At 41.7% G+C, this 18942-nt stretch overlaps 1 pseudogene; it reads left to right on the forward strand.

Annotated features, from left to right (window-relative positions):
- Positions 1 to 6023: 6023 nt before the first annotated feature.
- On the forward strand, positions 6024 to 16037 carry LOC119923657 (annotated as a pseudogene).
- Positions 16038 to 18942: the final 2905 nt, after the last annotated feature.

An 18942-nucleotide genomic window follows, 5' to 3' on the forward strand; every position in this document is an offset into this window, starting at 1 on the left:
TTACAACTTTAGAGAAGTAGCATAGCCTAGTGAAAAGAGCAGAGGCCTCAGAGTCAGAGGACTGGTGTCCTAATCCCGGCTCTGCCATATGCCTGCCATGTGACACTGGGCAAGTCAGCATGGCAAGAAGCAGCATGGTGTAGTCGATACAGCACAGGCCTGGGAGTCGGAAGGTCATGGGTTCTAATCCTAACTCAGCCACTTGTCAGCCATATGACCTAGGGAAAGTAACTTCACTGTGCCTCAGTTATCTCATTTTAAAAATGGGGATTGATACTGTGAACCCCACATGGGACAGAGACTGTATTCAAAATGATTTCCTTGTATCCACACAGCTGATAAGTGCTGGAGCCAGGATTAGAACCGACGACCTCTGTCTCCCAAGCCCGTGCTCTTTCTGCTAAGCTATGCTGCTTCTCTACTAACACCGACATTGGTCAGCAAATTATAAACATGTAGACCTGAAGGGGAGGGCATCATAGAGAGACTATAGACCAAAAATTCAGAGAGATCATGAATGTAAGAATGAAAAGACAAGCTAGTTGCTCAGGAGATTGAACCTTGTTTGTAACCATGTAGTAGATTGATTGGAAAATGAGTGACACTGATAGGTAATCAAGCTTTGCCTTTGTCCGACCTATCTTGTATTTTCCCTATCACTTAGTACTGTTCCTGGCACATAAGTAATGCATAACGTATACTATGAAAAAAATATCAGAAAATCCCTTTATAATCAAATCACATTAATAAGGGTCCAAATGTATAGTCATTGCTAAATTGTTAAAGGTGGATTGGGTAGTACCTCACTGTACCTCGTTCTCGCCTGTCCCGCCGTCGACCCCCGGCCCACGTCATCCCCCGGGCCTGGAATGCCCTCCCTCTGCCCCTGTGCCAAGCTAGCTCTCTTCCTCCCTTCAAGGCCCTGCTGAGAGCTCACCTCCTCCAGGAGGCCTTCCCAGACTGAGCCCCTTCCTTCCTCTCCCCCTCGTCCCCCTCTCCATCCCCCCATCTTACCTCCTTCCCTTCCCCACAGCACCTGTATATATGTATATATGGTTGTACATATTTATTACTCTATTTATTTATTTATTTATTTATTTATTTTACTTGTACATTTCTATCCCATTTATTTTATTTTGTTGGTATGTTTGGTTCTGTTCTCTGTCTCCCCCTTTTAGACTGTGAGCCCACTGTTGGGTAGGGACTGTCTCTATGTGTTGCCAATTTGTACTTCCCAAGCGCTTAGTACAGTGCTCTGCACATAGTAAGTGCTCAATAAATACGATTGATTGATTGATTGATTGATTAGTAGGCTTTCCAATTATCATCAGCGGCAACATGCACATTCTTGTCAACATTAACCCCAAGTTGCAACCTCAGAAATCTGAAGCAGTAACTCCCCATATTTCATTACAGGATTGCCTCCCCTCAGTTTAGTGTTGCCAGTTATTTTGAATTATCTGTGCAGCTGCTTGCCACCACGTGCATGGGTGATCTAGAATTGATTGATTTTCTTTTTTAGATCAAACCTGAAGTTATGAAGGGAAAGCACCAAACAATCATATTTAATTAGCATTTTCTGTGTGCAGAGCACTGTACTAAACACTTCAGGGGGAAACAATATAACTGTATAACAGACAAATTGCCCAACATGAGCTCCACGTTTAAATAACTGGTGCCCAACCAGTTTTGGTTGGCACCACAGACCAACGTTGGCATTAGGGATTATGACTGGCCAATGGAATCATGATTGCTGTATTCCATGTTTAGATGTATTAACATCTTCAGGTCCCAGAATAAATCCACTGGGAGGAATTTAAAAGCAGAATAAACTAGGAATACATTTCACTGGTCTAGAGGGGAGATTGGTTCAGGTGAAAAAGAAACACGGATTTCAGGGTTTAACTTTTGCACAGTGAGAGGTATAATTTCTTATGCCTTGGGAAGCAACACTGCTCATTAGAAGGCCACACTGAAACCTTTGAAAGGCTAAATGTGATGTTAATTAGGGGAAGTAGCATGGCATAATGGATAGAGCATGGACCTGGGAGTAAGAAGGTCATGGGTTCTATTCCCAGCTCTGCCACTTGTCTCCTGTTTCACTTTAGGCAAGTCACTACACTTCTCTGTGCCTCAGTTGCCTCATTTGTAAAATGGGGAATAATACTAAGAGCCATATGCAGGACAGGGACTTTGCTTGTATTCATCCCAGCGCTTAGTACATTGCCTGGCACATAGAAAACACATAATAATAATAATAATAATAATAATAATGATGATGATGATAATAATAATAATAATGTAATAATTATAATTGTCTACCTATGGATCCCAGTCCTGCAGCCATTGTAATCCGAGAATTATTGATGATTTCCATATCTGTTTTGCCTGTAAAAATTAAAATCCCGAAATCAATCAGTGGTTTTTATTGAGCACGTACTTTGTGCAGAGCCCTGTACTGAGCACTCAGGGGAAAGAACAAATCAATAAAATTGGTAGATATGATCCCTACCCACAAGGAGCTTACAATCTATAGGAAAGTCAAAGTCTGCCCTTAATCAACTAAAGGAAAGTTCAGTAGTGAATGAACAGCTAATATTAAATGTAATATTCAGAAATCTATAATGCCTCACACACTCTGAGCGATTTTTATTTCACCCAGTCACCAAACATTCAAACACAGATGTGAAAATAGCATCAGAAACAATTTATCAAGGATTTAGCTTTATAATTTACAGGGTACATCTAACATGAATACAATGAGGAATCCCAACAGTTATTTACCTGTCTTAAATTCAGGCAACAATTCAGATTATGTTTTTCTTTTAGGTGAGCAGACTTTGAAGGCAAGGCTTTTGAAAAATCCAAATCACTAAAAGTTCAGGCAAACACTGTTTATGCTTAACTCCCAGTGTGCACAATTAAAAATTCAATGATTTTACAACATCTTTCAAGTGTAAAAAAAATCAAGCATCCCAGGGTCATGATTTATCCTAATGAAGCCTTCTATATTTCTATAAAGAAAGGTAAAGAAAAGAATAATGAGCTATCCCATTGCTCCCTTTGCTGTAAGCAATGTCCTGGGGACCACCTCTCAGGAATCACCCCAAAATTTCAAAGAGGTCTTATCATACAGAACATCAGCCTTTCAAATCAACCGTGGAAGAACAATCTTCTTCAAGAGGCAGGTAATTTTCTCAATAAAGCGTTCACCATGTGTTAATAAATAGTGGAGAAAGGACATCTGTCTAGAAAATGGCAGATCTGACTTCTAATCCTAGACCTCTCACTTCCCATTTTTCATCTTTCCTAGTTTTTGAAGTCTTGCATCTCGCAAGAAGGTTGGGAGGATGGATGAGACACTACTTTTAAGTTCCTCTAGACTGTAAGCACCTTATGGGCAGGAGACATGCCTTCCAAATCTGTTATATTTTACTCTCCCAAGTGCTTAGTGCTTAGTATAGCTCTCTGCACACAGTAAGTGCTCAATAAATATGATTGATTAGCAGCAGTGTTTGATGAGTTCCAACTCGGAGCAATGCCTTCGTCTAGGCACTGTATGTTGAATAACAAAGGAAGGATAAAATGTGGTTCTTTCCTTACAGGAGTTTGCAATCTAATGGAGGAAATAGATCCACTAGACAAGGATTAACATCTTATAACACTAGATAGGTGAACTAGGTGTTTAAAATTACATATACAACTAACAGAAATACACCAGTTGAGTTTACAGTGAGGGGAGGGGTATTGTGGGAAGGGCTCATGAGTGGTTGGAATTTGTAGGGCTTGAAGAAGTGGAAATCTGGTTTCAGGAAAAAATAAAGTGGGAAGGATTGGAACAGTGTACAAGCTTCCTTGGGTTGGGTAGAGAGAATTACCTAGGAAGAAGACAGTTGCCTAAGAGCTGTGAAGTCCAAGAGGAAAGGATTTCACTTGAAAATCATTGACGTGTTCCTGTTGACTTACAGAGATTCATTCATTCATTGAATCATATTTATTGAGCGTTTACTCTGTGTAGAGCACTGTACTAAGCGATTGTAAAGTACAATTCGGCAACAGAGACAATCCCTACCCAACAACAGACTCACAGTCTAGAAGCAATGGAGTGCCACCATCCAATGTGTTGAATAGAAGAGACTTTCTTTACTTTGTAATATGTGATTGGACTGGGGACAGAGGGACAATAGGGGATGATTAATAAAGTTATTAAAATGATCTAGAGAAGCAGCGTGGCTCAGTGGCAAGAGCCCGGGCTTGGGAGCCAGAGGTCCTGTGTTCTAATCCCAGCTCCACCACTTATCGGCTGCATGACTTTGGAAAAGTCACATCACTTCTCTGTGCCTCAGTTCCCTCATCTGTAAAATGGGGATTAAGATTGTGAGCCCCATGTGGGACAAGCTGATCACCTTGTATACCCCCAGAGCTTAGAACAGTGCTTTGCACATAGTAAGTGCTTAACTAATGTCATCATTATTATTGTCTAGTAATTACATCATAACGGCTCTTTCTAGGGCAAAGTGATGGCGAGAAGGAGGCAGATATATGGAAATATTCTTTCTGAACCTATTTTATGCCCAATAAAATAAACTATTCTTCATGGCATGTGAACAGAAAGTATCCTAATAATTTTGTAAACTCCTTCATTTTGGAGGGACAAATAAAACTACTCACGGCTTTTAGTTTAGCTAGACTACCGCACAGTTGACCACGTGATTAGTGGTCTCATATTTCAGACCCGTATAAACAGATAAACTGCTTCTAGAAAACAGAACTTATCCTTACACACTATATGGTTGCCACGAGAAGGAGTCTCAAGATACATTTCGGCTTTTGTTTTATTCTTTTCTTTCACTTCACTAAAGTTATTCAAAAATGAAATCCTACATTTAAAAAATCAAGACAACAATAAACCATTGTTATGGAAAGAATAAGGCTTTGGGGAGTTTAAATAATTTTCTTGGTTCCCTGATTTTGAACTATTCCTCCTCTCCCCAAAATCCTGTTGATAGCACCTGTCTCTTATAAAGGGAAGAAAGGAGTTGTACGGAAGTATTTCCAGGTACCTGAGAAGGCGAAGACAAATATCTTTGTCTTTTGGGACCATGTAGTTCCAAACCATCTTCTAGTTGTCTGCTGTGTGATCTTGGGCAAATCACTTCACTTCTGTATATCTCACTGACTTCATTCATAAAATGGGGATAAAGAAAGTGAACCCCGTTTGGGACATGGACTGTATCGAACCTCATTAGTTTGTATCTACCCCAGAGATCAGAACAGTGACTTGCACAAAATGCTTAAATACCATACAAAAAAATCCTCAAATTGCTAAAATTATAGCACTACTTCCCTAAGGATGGGACTTGAGAGAGAAAAGGTGGTACGGATGAGTGGGTAGATTTTTGGTTGTTTTTTCTGTGTGAAAAATTTTCACCCAGTCATTGTTGGGCACATGAGCACCCTGCATGTATGCATGTCTGCATGTATGTGATTGTGTTTGTGTACAGATGGTTTTGAGTGGGAGGGTGTAGGTCGGTGTGTGGAGGTGTGTTTGTGGGACCAGAAGTTGAGGAAATTTCTAGGTGGGCATCATGGATCGGGGTGCTTTGTTCCCTGCAGAGAATCCGGGATTATTCAATTCCCCCAGCAGACTTAGCTCCTATAAAGGTGACAACATGGTGTGGTGGGAAAAATGTTGGTTCAACAATGATAAACCTTAATGGCAAGTGATGATAAAATGAAACTCTTTATTTATTCCTTTGCAGAATTTGTATTATTGGCTAACTTCACTTCCCCAGTCTCCTGAACTTGCTTCTGGACACTGAGAACCTCGAGACCATATATTTCATGCTGTGATCACCTTCTTGATCCTTGGCCAAATAAGCTACCCAAGTTCATTCTGAGAAATGTTCATACGGAAGACCTGGACCCTGAAAAAATTGCTACCTATTTTTTCCTGAACGGAGAAGACACTGGGCCCAGATATTTCTGTAATTCCATTGCCAAAAAAAGCAAAAAACATGCGAATGAGAGAAGCCAATCAGTCACTTGTAACTGACTTCATTCTTTTGGGTTTCTCCAATCTCCATGAATTTCGGATCATCCTGTTTATGATTTTCCTTGTAGTATACCTAATAACCTTGATAGGAAGCTCTCTCTTAGTGTTGGTCTCCACTGTGGACCCTGCCCTTCAAACCCCCATGTACTTTTTCCTCAGGAACCTGTCCCTTATGGATATCGGTTACACCGCTGTCATCATCCCCAAAATGCTCACAAATTTCCTGTCCAAGGATAAAAGCATTTCCTTTGGTGGCTGTGCAGCCCAGATGTATTTTGCCTTCTTTTTCGGGCCCTCAGAGTGTTGGATCCTGACAACTATGGCTTATGACAGACAGACTGACATCTGTGACCCACTCCGCTATTCGCTCATAATGAACCAGAGGTTATGTTTGCAGCTGGCCCTGGCTTCCTGGCTAACAGGGATTCCAGTGGCAACACTACAGACTACCATCATGTTTACATTGCCCTTCTGTGGGCCTAATGTGATTAATCATTTCGTCTGTGATAGCCCTCCTCTCTTAGACCTGGTGTGCACGGACACTTTCGCACTTGAGGTATACAGTGTAACTGGGAGTGTGATCATCCCGATACTCCCATTTGGAGTGATCATTGCATCTTAAGTCTGCATCCTCATCACCATCCTGAAGATTTCCTCCGCCGAGGGCCATCGCAAAGCCTTCTCCACCTGCTTGTCCCATCTCATTGTGGTCTCACTGTTCTTTGGGGCTGTGGGTTCGACTTATTTCCAAGTGAAAGCCTCCTACTCTCCTGAGATCTAGAAGGTGCTTTCTCTCTCCTATTCAGTCTTCACTCCCATGTTAAATCCCCTCATCTACAGTCTGAGAAATCAAGAGGTGAAAAGTGCTCTGAAGAGGATTCTGGGTAGAAGGATATCTTCCCAAGATCTGAGAGGCTCTGATTTGTCAAGGTGACTTTTATATTGAGGTATAAAGTCAATGACTTTGCTCAGGCACTATTACTTGGCACATTCCTTTCTTTATCATTTGCTGAGGGCTCACTGTGTGCATGGGATATTCTGGGCTCTTGTAAAGACCATGGAGAAGTGTCAGAGGCCCATTCCTTGTTCTCAGAATTAAAATAGACAACACCAGTAAGAACACAGGCTAGGACAAAATGAAATATCAAGACATCAACACGTAAAACTGGACAACTGCTCCATCAATTAATGGTATTGATTGAGGGCTTATTGTTTGCAGAGCATGAGAACAATCTTTTATAGCATTACAGAATTACTGATATGTACTACCGTTTTATTGTTTTATTTTAAAAGTTTTAAGAGAAGATCAGAAAAGAATATTTAGGAGTTCCTGGAGGTTGAAGGTTAAGTTGATTTTTCATCTCATAGACAAGTTCCTCTGCTCCTGATCCACTCCTATTTACAGGATCACTACCCTGTTCTTCCAGGAAATACTCCCCCATTTGTATTTAAACAGATGCTAGCCATGTCTGAAAATAGAATTATGGATTTGAATTTTGAAACAAAACTGTAAGTGAAGTGACATCTAGTAACTGTCTGCATCGAACAGAGCTCAAGGAAAGTATTCTTCTAATTCCAAAAGAATAAAAATAAGCTCCTTGAATGTAACGTCTAGAGAGCTACCATTTATTCAGTTCCTTTAATCATACTTTTTTTAAGGGTACTAAGTGCTTACTATGAGCTAGTCACTGTATGAAGCACCGGGGTTGATATGAGCTAATCAGGTTTAGCATAGTCCATGTCACACATGGGGCTAACTGTCTTAATCCCCATTTTACAGATGAGACAATCTGAGGGCACAGAGAAATGAAGTGGCTTGTCCAAGGTCACACATTAGACAAGTGGTGGAGCTGGGATTAGAACCCAGGTCTTTCTGACTCCCAGGCCCATGGTTTATCCATTGGTCACACTGCTTCTCAGTACAGTTTATTTAGACAAGGTTGTGCATATCCTGTTTTGGGTGGGGTTATAGCATTGAAGGTAAATTTGACCCTTTAGAAGATGTTTCATGAAAAAAAGAAAGAAATTCAAGAGGGATTCGAGGAAAGTAACACACTTCAAGAAAGCCTGGACAGATAATCAAATCTCACATGAGGCTCACAGTCAGAGGAGGGGGAACAGGTGTTGAATCCCCATTTTTCAGATGCACAGAGAAGGTCACCATACCTAAGTGTGCAGAACTGAGATTAGATCCCAGGTTCTTTGACTTCCAGACCCATGCCCTTTGAACTTTGATATGCTGCTATCTATAAATGAAAATTCTTCTTTGGCTTGGGGTTTGGCTTAGGAATCCACTTGTTGATGCATTTAGTTCAATAGTGTGGTCCCCTCCTGTATTATCAGACTGAGTATCTGTGGGTTAAACATACGAGTAGAGAAGAAGTAGAGCAGTTTGTCCACATTCAGTCATTCATTCAATCATATTTATTGAGCACTTACTGTGTGCACAGCAGTGTACTAAGCACTTGGGAGGTACAAGTCGGCAAGGTATAGAGACGGTCCCTACCCAACAACAGGCTCACAGTCTGAGTGGCTTGACTTGACCAGAGAATACATGATGATAGGAGATCCATAGATCAAGGTGATGACAATGAGGTCGGAGGAGCAGTTGGGGCAGGCCTTGTGACTTAAAAGAAGGAGAGATGACTTTGACTTAGTACAGGAGTTTCAAAAGGAAAGGAACAATTACGATCAGCATAGTCACATGTTATGTCAGAAGCTTATTGGGGAAGGTTTCCCCATAGGTCAGCTTCAGCACTGATGTAAGTCACAGAAAAAAATGGTTAATTTTATCCACATCACAAAGGGCTGTGTGGAGACTCAATATATTTGCTCTATCTGGACTGGAAGGGCCCTTTCACATAACAGCCACTAGCTGGACATGCACGTTGTAGCTCATGATAAGTGAGCAATGCAAGGGTTAGATATGGCCACATAACGAGCATTCTCATAGCCTAGTAGAGGCAGTGTGGGCCTGGGAGTCTGACGGATCTGGAGTCTAGTCACAGCTCTGCAACTCATCAGCTTGTGTGACCTTGGGGTGAGTATTTCACTTCTCTATGTCTCAGTTATTGCATCTGAAACCCATTGTTGGGTAGGGATTGCCTCCATTTGTTACTGAATTGTACTTTCCAAGTGCTTAGTACAGTGCTCTGCTGATAGTAAGTGCTCAATAAATACAATTGAATGATTCAAGTAGAAAAACAAACAAGTAGATAGGTGTCAATGCCATCAGAGTAAATAGAATTATAGCTGTATACACATCATTAATAAAATAAATATGCAAATATGCACAAATGAAATAGAGTAATAAATATGTACAAATATATACAAGTGCTGTGTGGAGGGGAAGGGGATCGGGCAGGGGGGTGATGGGGAAGAGAGGAGGTGGAGGAGAGGAAAAAAGGGGGGCTCAGTCACGAAGGTCTCTTGGAGGAGCTGAGCTCTCAGTAGGGCTTCGAAGGGAGGAAGAGAGCTAGTTTGGTGGATGTGTGGAGGGAGGGCATTCCAGGCCAGAGGAAGGACGTGGGTCAGGGTTTACGATGGGTCGGGCGAAAGTGAGGCATAGTGAGGAGGTTAGCAGTAGATGAGCAGAGTGTGTGGGCTGGGCTGTAAAAGGAGAGAAGGGAGATGAGTTAGGAGGGGGTGAGGTGATGAAGAGATTTGAAGCCGAAAGTGAGGGGTTTTTGCTTGATTCGAAGGTTGACAGGCAACCACTGGAGATTCTTTAGGAAGGGAGTGACATGCCTAGAGAGTTTCTGTACCCAGATAATCCGGGCAGCAGAGTGAAGTATAGAGTGAAGCAGGGAGAAACAGGAGGTTGGGAGATCAGAAAGGAGGCTGATGCAGTAATCCAGTCGGGAAAGGATGAAGGATTGAACCAGCAAGTTAGCAGTTTGGATGGAGAGGAAAGGGCAGATCTTGACAATGTTGTGGAGGTGAGACCGGCAGGTTTTGGTGACAGATTGGATGTGTGAAGTGAATGAGAGAGCAGAGTCATGGATGAATGAATGAAAAAGATGGTGATGGAAGCTATTAGCTCAATATGGGACATTGTGTCTGACCTGATTAGTTTGTATCTGCAACTATGCTTAGTACCGTGCCTGGAACATAGTAAATGCTTAACAAATACCATAAAAAAATCATATACCATCACTGCCAGGAGGACATAGTCTGTAGCACCTAGGAAAATCAAAGTATGCAGCAAAGAAGCACGAACAGGGAAAGCAATACTTCTGTCCTGTGTCCAGAGGTCCACCACCATTCTGTGAAGAGTAACTGTGGGTAATAGATTTCTATGGGAAAATTATATGAGATGTGGAGTGTTTGATTTTGCCTCGGTTTTATCCCTGTAGTAATAGTCATGCAAATGACCAAGGATAACCTAAAAAGATGCCCCTGCAGTTTGGGAACACTGGAAAAATCCCATTAGAATAAATTCCATAACTTTGGTATGATTTCTCATCAACACAATAGTAATAAAATTATAAATAAAATCACTGTTCTAAGTGCTGAGGTAGATACGACATAATTGGTTTGGACACAGTCCCTTGTTTCACATAGAGCTCACAGGCTTAATCTCTATTTTGCTGATGAGGGAACGAAGGCACAGAGAAATGAAGTAACTTGCCCAAGGTCACATAGCAGAGAAGTTGTAGAGTCCTGACCTCTGACTCCCAGGCCCATGCTCTATCTGTATTTTATCTGCAAACTGGAACAGTCCAAGGTTGGTACTTAGGAAAAGAATGCTTGAATTGAGAGTCAATGAGAACAGAAATATTTTTAATTCTATACTATTAGCCCTTAATGCAGTTCGTATACTTTTTACATGCAATTCAAGGTTTCTATCATTAAATTAATTAATAAATGTCATGTAACTTACATATTATTCAAGTCACCTTGGTTCATTGGAACAGTTTGACACAGCCCTGGACCAGTCATCCACTCCATCTTTCCCAAGACTTATGCAAATCACTCAAGATATTTCTACACAAATTCCATGTCAGTATTTATCCACACATTCCCAAGAACATAAGTGAAAGTTGTAAGCTCATTGTGGGCACGGAACTTTCCTGCTAAATCTGTTGTATTGTACTCTTCCAAGCACTTATCACAGTGCTCTGCACATGGTAAGGGCTCAATAAATACAAAGACTGTTGTTAACTCAGTAGCATAGTAGGTGTTGAGTCTCATGTTCGACAAGGATTACTGTCTGATTTTTATTAACACCTGTCTCCCCCTCTACTCTGTATGTTCGTAGTGGGCAGGGAATGTGTCTACCAACTCTCCCATGTGACTAGCACAGTGGTCTGCACAAAGTAAATGCTCAATAAATAACATTGGTGATGATGATTTGGTGTACTTCAGTGCCTCCTTAGTCTTAGCTTATGCTTTGACATACACCAAATGAATACCATAATTAATATCCTTAGAGGTTGTTTGAAATAACTCCATGAAAACGTCCCCACTGAAGCAATACTTAAAGCAGTGCAGTTGATGAGTGTTGATGATGAGGATCTTAGATGCCAAATTCATACTGGCCAAATCACTTAGACTGTAAGCTCCTAATAGTTAGGCAACTTATCTACGAACTCCATTATACTGTACTATCCCAAGTGCTTAGTACTGTGCTTTGCACACATTAAGCACTCCATAAATATGATTTATTGAGATTAATAAGAATTATGGTGAAAGTGGTATTTAACCACTTATTATGTGCCAGGCACTGTACTTAACAGTGGGGTGGATAGAAGATAATCAGGTCAGACACAGACGCTGTTGCACATGGGGCTCTCGGTCTACCAGAGGGAGGATTATGAGGTACCTGAGGCACAGAGAAGTTAAATCACTTGCACAAGGCCACGCAGCCGATGAGTGGCTGTGCAGGATTAGAACCCAGATAATCTGACTACCACATTTGGGCTCTTTCCATTAGACCATGTAGCTTCCTGTGTACTTTGTCTTCTGTTGTTGCTCCTGAATCTCTTGCCACTTGTTGTGGTTCAGAATATTTTCACTGTTTTCAGTCTTCCTTGGACTCAGCACAGCCCACAGCCCCGCTTCTCCAGAAGGGCAAAGCCCTCCGGTATGCACTCGGCATTCTATGGATCAGAGCAATTTGACTCTTGACTCTTCTTGCCTATGGTCAATATGCATTGAACATCATTTCACATCAGTATTATTTTACATCACTTAGTGCTTAATACAAGCTCTTAGTACACTGCTCTGCACACAGTAAGCTAATCATTGAGTTCTTTATAGAACTCACTAATTTTTTTATCAATGAGCTCTTTATAGATATTGATATAAAGAACTATAAAAAAATCACTCCAGCGTTTAGTACAGTAGATGACTCATTTTGAGCACTTTACAAATACCATTATTATTATTATTGTTAAGTCACTTCTCTACATCTCAGTTAACTAATCTGTAATATAGGGATAAAGACTATAAGCCCCACATTCCCTGCCCTGTCACATCTCCTCCTGACAATCTCACTTCTCAGTTCAGTAAGGTGAAAAATATCCAAGCACATCAACTGCATTCTGAAAGTAATCTAAAAAACTTAACTTTGTGATTGCTCATGATCGGTTGATGGGTGCTGTAACAGTGATCATGTATTTCCTCCTAAGATAATTGCTTGGCCCTCCAATTTGTCGTTATTACAACTCTTCATATAGAACAAATTTATTCATCATTAATATTTATTGTGCTGGTAATCAGTTGTATTTACTGAGCATTTACTGTGTACAGAGCACTGTACTAAGCGCTTGGGAGAGTCCAATATAACAATTTGAAAGAGTTGGTACCTACATTTCCAGCCCACAGTGAGTTTACAGTCTAGTGCAGAGAGAGACATTAATATAAATAAATGAATAAATCACAGATATGTACATAATGACTGTGGGGCTGTGGATCAGGGAGGAATTTATACTAGGTATATTGCTTTCTTAGGTGTATATGAATTGCATAGGTGGATCTTCAAATTACAATTCTTCCTATTCAGAGAGAACCTCAGAGAGGGGAGAAGCAGGCTAAACGTCCTGGTGACATAAAACTATAGAAGGCAAATCTAAATAAGAGAAGTCAATAAAATGGGCCCAGGGAGGCACCTAAAAGAGAATAAGGATTAGCCATTATTCAGTTTTTACATTTCTCCTTTTCCATGCATACAATCTTCAAAACTCTCAAACACAAGCAACAGTTTTGAGAACTTAGAACTGTTTGATTGCTCGATTCTCCCAGAGTTCAAGTTGGAATGAGGTGGGATGCAACGCCTGAAATAGTTTACAACTTTAGAGAAGTAGCATAGCCTAGTGAAAAGAGCAGAGGTCTCAGAGTCAGGGGACTGGTTTCCTAATCACGGCTCTGCCACGTATTTGTTGTGTGACCTTGGGCAAGTCAGCAGGGCATAGTAGATAGAGCACAGGCCTGGGAGTCAGAAGATCATGGGTTCTAATCCTGGCTCACCCACTTGTCTGCCCGTGTGACCTTGGGAAAGTATCTTCAATGTGCCTCAGTTATCTCATTTTAAAAATGGGGATTGATACTGTGAGCCCAACATGTGACAAAGACTTTGTCCAACATGCTTTCCTTATATCCATCCTAGTGCTTAGTAAAGTGGCTGGCTCATTTTAAGCACTTAACCAATACCCTTATTATCATTAATATTATGATTATTAAGTCACTTCTCCATATTTCAGTTACCTAATCTGTAATATAGGGATAAAGACTATAAGCCCCAAGTAGGAGATGGATTGTGTCCATATCTACCCCTATGCTTAGTATGTTAATATGCCTCCTGGAGGAGGTGAGCACTCAGTAGGGCTTTGAAGGAAGGAAGAGAGCTAGCTTGTTGGATGTGGGGAGGGAGGGCATATCCCCTTGTAATCTCCCCAGCGCTTAGAACAGTGTTTTGCACTTAGTAAGCGCTTAATAAATGCTATTATTATTATTATTATTATTACGTTGCCTGGCAAATAATAAGCACTTAACGAACGCTATAAAGAAAGCGAATAAAATCAAAACGTTCTGCCCTGGGCCATGTGACTAAGCTGGAAGTCATTGCTATTCAAAGTAAAGGAGGATCTAGCTCAATGTATTGGAATCCAAGAGAGTCTCACAAAACATTGGCGGGCACAAAAAACATGAAATGGTTTAGAGACATGACTAGAAATTGGTTTAGATAATGAACTGTGTCCCCTCTCAGAATTGCACCTGGAGAGTTTCTAGTACTCTACTAATCTTGGCTATGGGAGGGAGAGTGAAGCAGAAGTATACACATTCTATCCTAGCTTGAGCGGTGGCTAACGAGTGGAAGGCAATCTGCTACAAATCAAAACTCACCTGTGCTGGGCAGCAGCTGCATGGGAGAGAGTGGAGGGTGGAGATTCAAAGAAGTAGGCAATGGTAAACCACTTCCATATTTTTACCCAAACTCTATGGATATACTACCAGGATGATTGCAGATGGAAGTGGGGCATTCTGGGAGAGATGTGTCCATGGACTCGTTATAGGTCAGAGATGACGCATTCATTCATTCAATCGTATTTACTGAGTGTTACTGTGTGCAGAGCACTGTACTAAGCACTTAGGAAGTACATGTCGGCAACATATAGAGATGGTCACTAGACAACAAGTGGCTCACAGTCTAGAAGGGGGAGACAGACAACAAAACAAAACATGTAGACAAGTGTCAAAATTGTCAGAACAAATAGAATTAAAGCTATATGCACATCATTAACACAATAAATAGAATAGTAAATATGTACAAGTAAAATAGAGTAATATATCTGTACAAATATATGCAAGTGCTGTGGGGAGGGGAAGGAGGTAGGGCAGGGGGGACGAGGAGAAAGAGAGGAAAAGGAGGGCTCAGTCTGAGAAAGCTTCCTGGAGGAGGTGAGCTCTCAGTAGGGCTTTGAAGGGAGGAAGAGAGCTAGCTTGGCAGATGTGTGGAGGGAGGTTATTCCAGGCCAGGGAAAGGACGCGGGCCAGGGGGCAACAGCATAACAGGCAAGAATGAGGTACAGTGAGGAGGTTAGTGGCAGACAAGACAATAAACTGTCTGCTAAACCTTCAAAACATTTAGCATATCTGATGCTATAAAGAATGATGTTTTTATCACCATTTTTGGGAGATATAAGAATGCTTCTATAAGACAATAGATGTGTTTTTAGTAGTAACATTAAGGACATGCTCCATATAACATTTTCCAATGTTAATAATAATAATAATAATGACAATAATTATGATGGATTCTATTAAGCCATTACTATGTGTCAAGCACAGTTCTAAGCACTGTTGTAGATACAAGCTAATCAGGTTGAACACAGTCTCTGTCCCACATATGGCTCAAAGTCTTAATCCTTATTTATGCAGATGGTGTAACTGAGGCTCTGGAAAATTAAGTGACTAGCTCAGGTTCATACAGCAGACAAGTGGCAGAGTCAAGATTAGAACCCAGGTCCTTCTGACTTCCATGCCTGTGCTGTGTCCACTAAGCTGAATGAATTGAACATCACATTAAAATGGCTGTTACTCAAAACTGTAATATTGTAATTTATTCCCAGTGGATTTGCTAATTAAATCAAATATCTGTAATTCTAATTCTGTTATGGAGGGGTATAACGCCATCAAAAGTACAGAAAATAAAATTATGTTGTAAAAAATTAGATAAAAAATTCAACGTAAAAATTTCAATTGTCAGCAAAACCAATCCCATTAATACTTTCTCTCTGACTCAGAAACTCAGATTTTCTTTACTACCATTTTCTCCCTCTCCCCCTAGTTTTGGATTAGTGGCCTGGTAATATGGGACTGTAACTGTTCAGGAAGATCTAAACTATTGGTTTAAGATCAAGAAAATTTAGTTCTGTCTACGAGGTTCAACGCCTGCAACCAAGGTTCAACTCCTGCAGCCAGCCCCTTGGTGCTTGAAATATTTGTGAGGATTCAGATCCCAAACTTATTTTTCTTCTGAAAAAAATCCTTTAAGATATTATATCAGCCCTAAGCAGACTTGGCAATCAAATAATCATATTTGTTTTGTGGGATTAAATCGAGTGCAAATATGTACATATTATTTCTCACCTGTCCCGCCATTGACCCCCAGCCCACGTCTTCCCCCTGGCTTGGAATGCCCTCCCTCCGCACACCCGCCAAGCCAGTGTTCTTCCTTTCATTCATTCATTCAATCGTATTTATTGAGCGCTTACTGTGTGCAGAGCACTGTACTAAGCGCTTGGGAAGTACAACTTCACAACATATAGAGACGGTCCCTACCCAACAGCAAGCTCACAGTCAAGAAGGGGGAGACAGACAACAAAACAAAACATATTAACAAAATAAAATAAATAGAATAGTAAATATGTACAAGTAAAATAGAGTAATAAATAAGTACAAACATATATCATATACATATATATATGTAAGGTGTTTATATATATACGGTGCAGTGGGGAAGTGAAGGAAGTAAGGCAGGGGGGTGGGGAGGGGGAAGAGGGGGAGAGGAAAGAGGGGGTTCAGTTTGGGAAGGCCTCCTGTAGGAGGTGAGCTCTCAGTAGGGCTTTGAAAGGGAGGAAGAGAGCTAGCTTGGCTGATGTGTTGAGGGAGGGCATGCCAGGCCAGGGAGAGGATGTGGGCTGGGGGTCGAAGGCGGGACAGGCGAGAAAGAGGCACAGTGAGGAGGTTAACAGCAGAAGAGCAGAGGGTGCGGGCTGGGTTGTAGAAGGAAAGAAAGGAGGTGAGATAGGAGGGGGCGAGGTTATGGGCAGCCTTGAAGCCAAGAGTAGGGAGTTTTTGCCTGATGCGTATGTTGATTGTTAGCCACTGGAGATTTTTGAGGAGGGGAGTAACGTGCCCAGAGCGTTTCTGCACAAAGACGATCTGGGCAGCAGCGTGAAGAATGGATTGAAGTGGGGAGAGACAGGAGGATGGGAGATCAGAGAGGAGGCTGATGCAGTAATCCAGTCGGGATAGGATGAGAGATTGAACGAGCAGGGTAGCAGTTTGGATGGAAAGGAAAGGGCAGATCTTGGCGATGTTGCGGAGGTGAGACCGGCAGGTTTTGGTGACAGATTGGATGTGAGGGGTGAACGAGAGAGCAGAGTCAAGGATGACACCAAGGTTGTGGGCTAGTGAGACGGAAAGGATGGTAGTGCCATCAACAGTGATGGGAAAGTCAGGGAGAGGGCAGGGTTTGGGAGGGAAAACAAGGAGTTCAGTCTTGGACATGTTGAGTTTTAGATGATGCACATACACCCAAATGGAGATGTCCTGAAGGCAGGAGGAGATACGACCCTGGAGGGAGGGAGAGAAAGCAGGGGCAGAGATGTAGATTTGGGTGTCATCAGCATAGAGATGATAGTTGAAGCCGTGGGAGCAAATGAGTTCACCAAGGGAGTGAGTGTAGATAGAGAACAGAAGGGGACCAAGAACTGACCCTTGAGGAACCCCTACAGTAAGGGGATGGGAGGAGGAGGCAGAGGAGCCCGTAAAAGAGACTGAGAATGAACGGCCAGAGAGATAAAAGGAGAACCAGGAGAGGACAGAATCTGTGAAGCCAAGGTTGGATATTGTGTTGAGGAGAAGGGGGTGGTCGACAGTGTCGAAGGCACCTGAGAGTCGAGGAGGAATAGGTTAGAGTAGGAGCCGTTGAATTTGGCAAGCAGGAGGTCATTGGTGACCTTGGAGAGGGCAGTTTTAGTGGAATGTAGGGGACAGAAGCCAGATTGGAGGAGGTCAAGGAGAGAGTTGGCGTTGAGGAATTCGAGGCAGCGGGTGTAGATGACTCGTTCAAGGAGTTTGGAAAGGAATGGTAGGAGGGAGATAGGGCGATAACTAGAAGGGGAAGTGGGGTCCAGAGAGGGTTTTTTTTAGGAAGGGAGAGACATGGGCATGTTTGAAGGCAGAGGGGAAGGAACCAGTGGAGAGTGAGCGGTTGAAGATGGAAGTTAATGAGGTGAGGAGGGATGGAGCGAGAGAATTCATAAGGTGAGAGGGAATGGGGTCAGAAACACAGGTGGCTGAAGTAGCACTTGAGAAGAGGGAGGCGATCTCATCAGATGATACTGCTGGGAAGGATGGGAGAGTAGGGGAGAGGTTTGAGAACCAGGGGGTTGGAGAAGGGGAGGAGTGAATTTGGGGAGCTCAGACCTCCCTTCAAAGCCCTACTGAGAGCTCACCTCCTCCAGGAGGCCTTCCCAGACTGAACCCCCTTTTTCCTCTCCTCCTCCCCATCCCCCTGCCCTACCTCCTTCCCCTCCCCACAGCATGTGCACATATTTGTACAGATTTATTACTCCATTTATTTTACTTGTACATATTTACTATTCTATTTATTTTATTAATGATTTGCATATTGCTATAATTATATCTGTCCTGACGATTTTGACACCTGTCTAGATGTTTTGTTTTGTTGTCTGTCTCCCCCTTCTATACTGTGAGCCCATTGTTGGGTAGGGACCATCTCTATATTTGCTGACTTGTACTTCCCAAGCGCTTAGTAAAGTGCTCTGCTCTGCATTAATTGTATTTGTACATATTTACTATTCTATTTATTTTGTTAATTATGCACATCTAGCTTTATTTCTTTTAATAGTCCCTCATTAATTTTATCGTGTCATACATAGTGTATGTACATGTGTAAGCATTCATATTCAAATTAGAACAATTTCATGATGAAAATGTCCCTAAATTGAGCTAGTTAAGGGTAAAAGTTGCACATTTATTTTCTGAGTTTATAAACTCTGTTGAAAGGAATTGGAAAGATGAAGCCGAAAATAGGTTGGAGAATATACCCAAATTAAGTAACACATGTAATGGCAAGAATACTGAAGCAGAGTTATTTTTCCAGTGTGTTCAAATGTTCGGTGAGAACATAGAAT

The sequence above is a fragment of the Tachyglossus aculeatus genome, unplaced genomic scaffold (genome assembly GCF_015852505.1).
Source record: "Tachyglossus aculeatus isolate mTacAcu1 unplaced genomic scaffold, mTacAcu1.pri scaffold_212_arrow_ctg1, whole genome shotgun sequence".
NCBI classification, from domain to species: domain Eukaryota; kingdom Metazoa; phylum Chordata; class Mammalia; order Monotremata; family Tachyglossidae; genus Tachyglossus; species Tachyglossus aculeatus.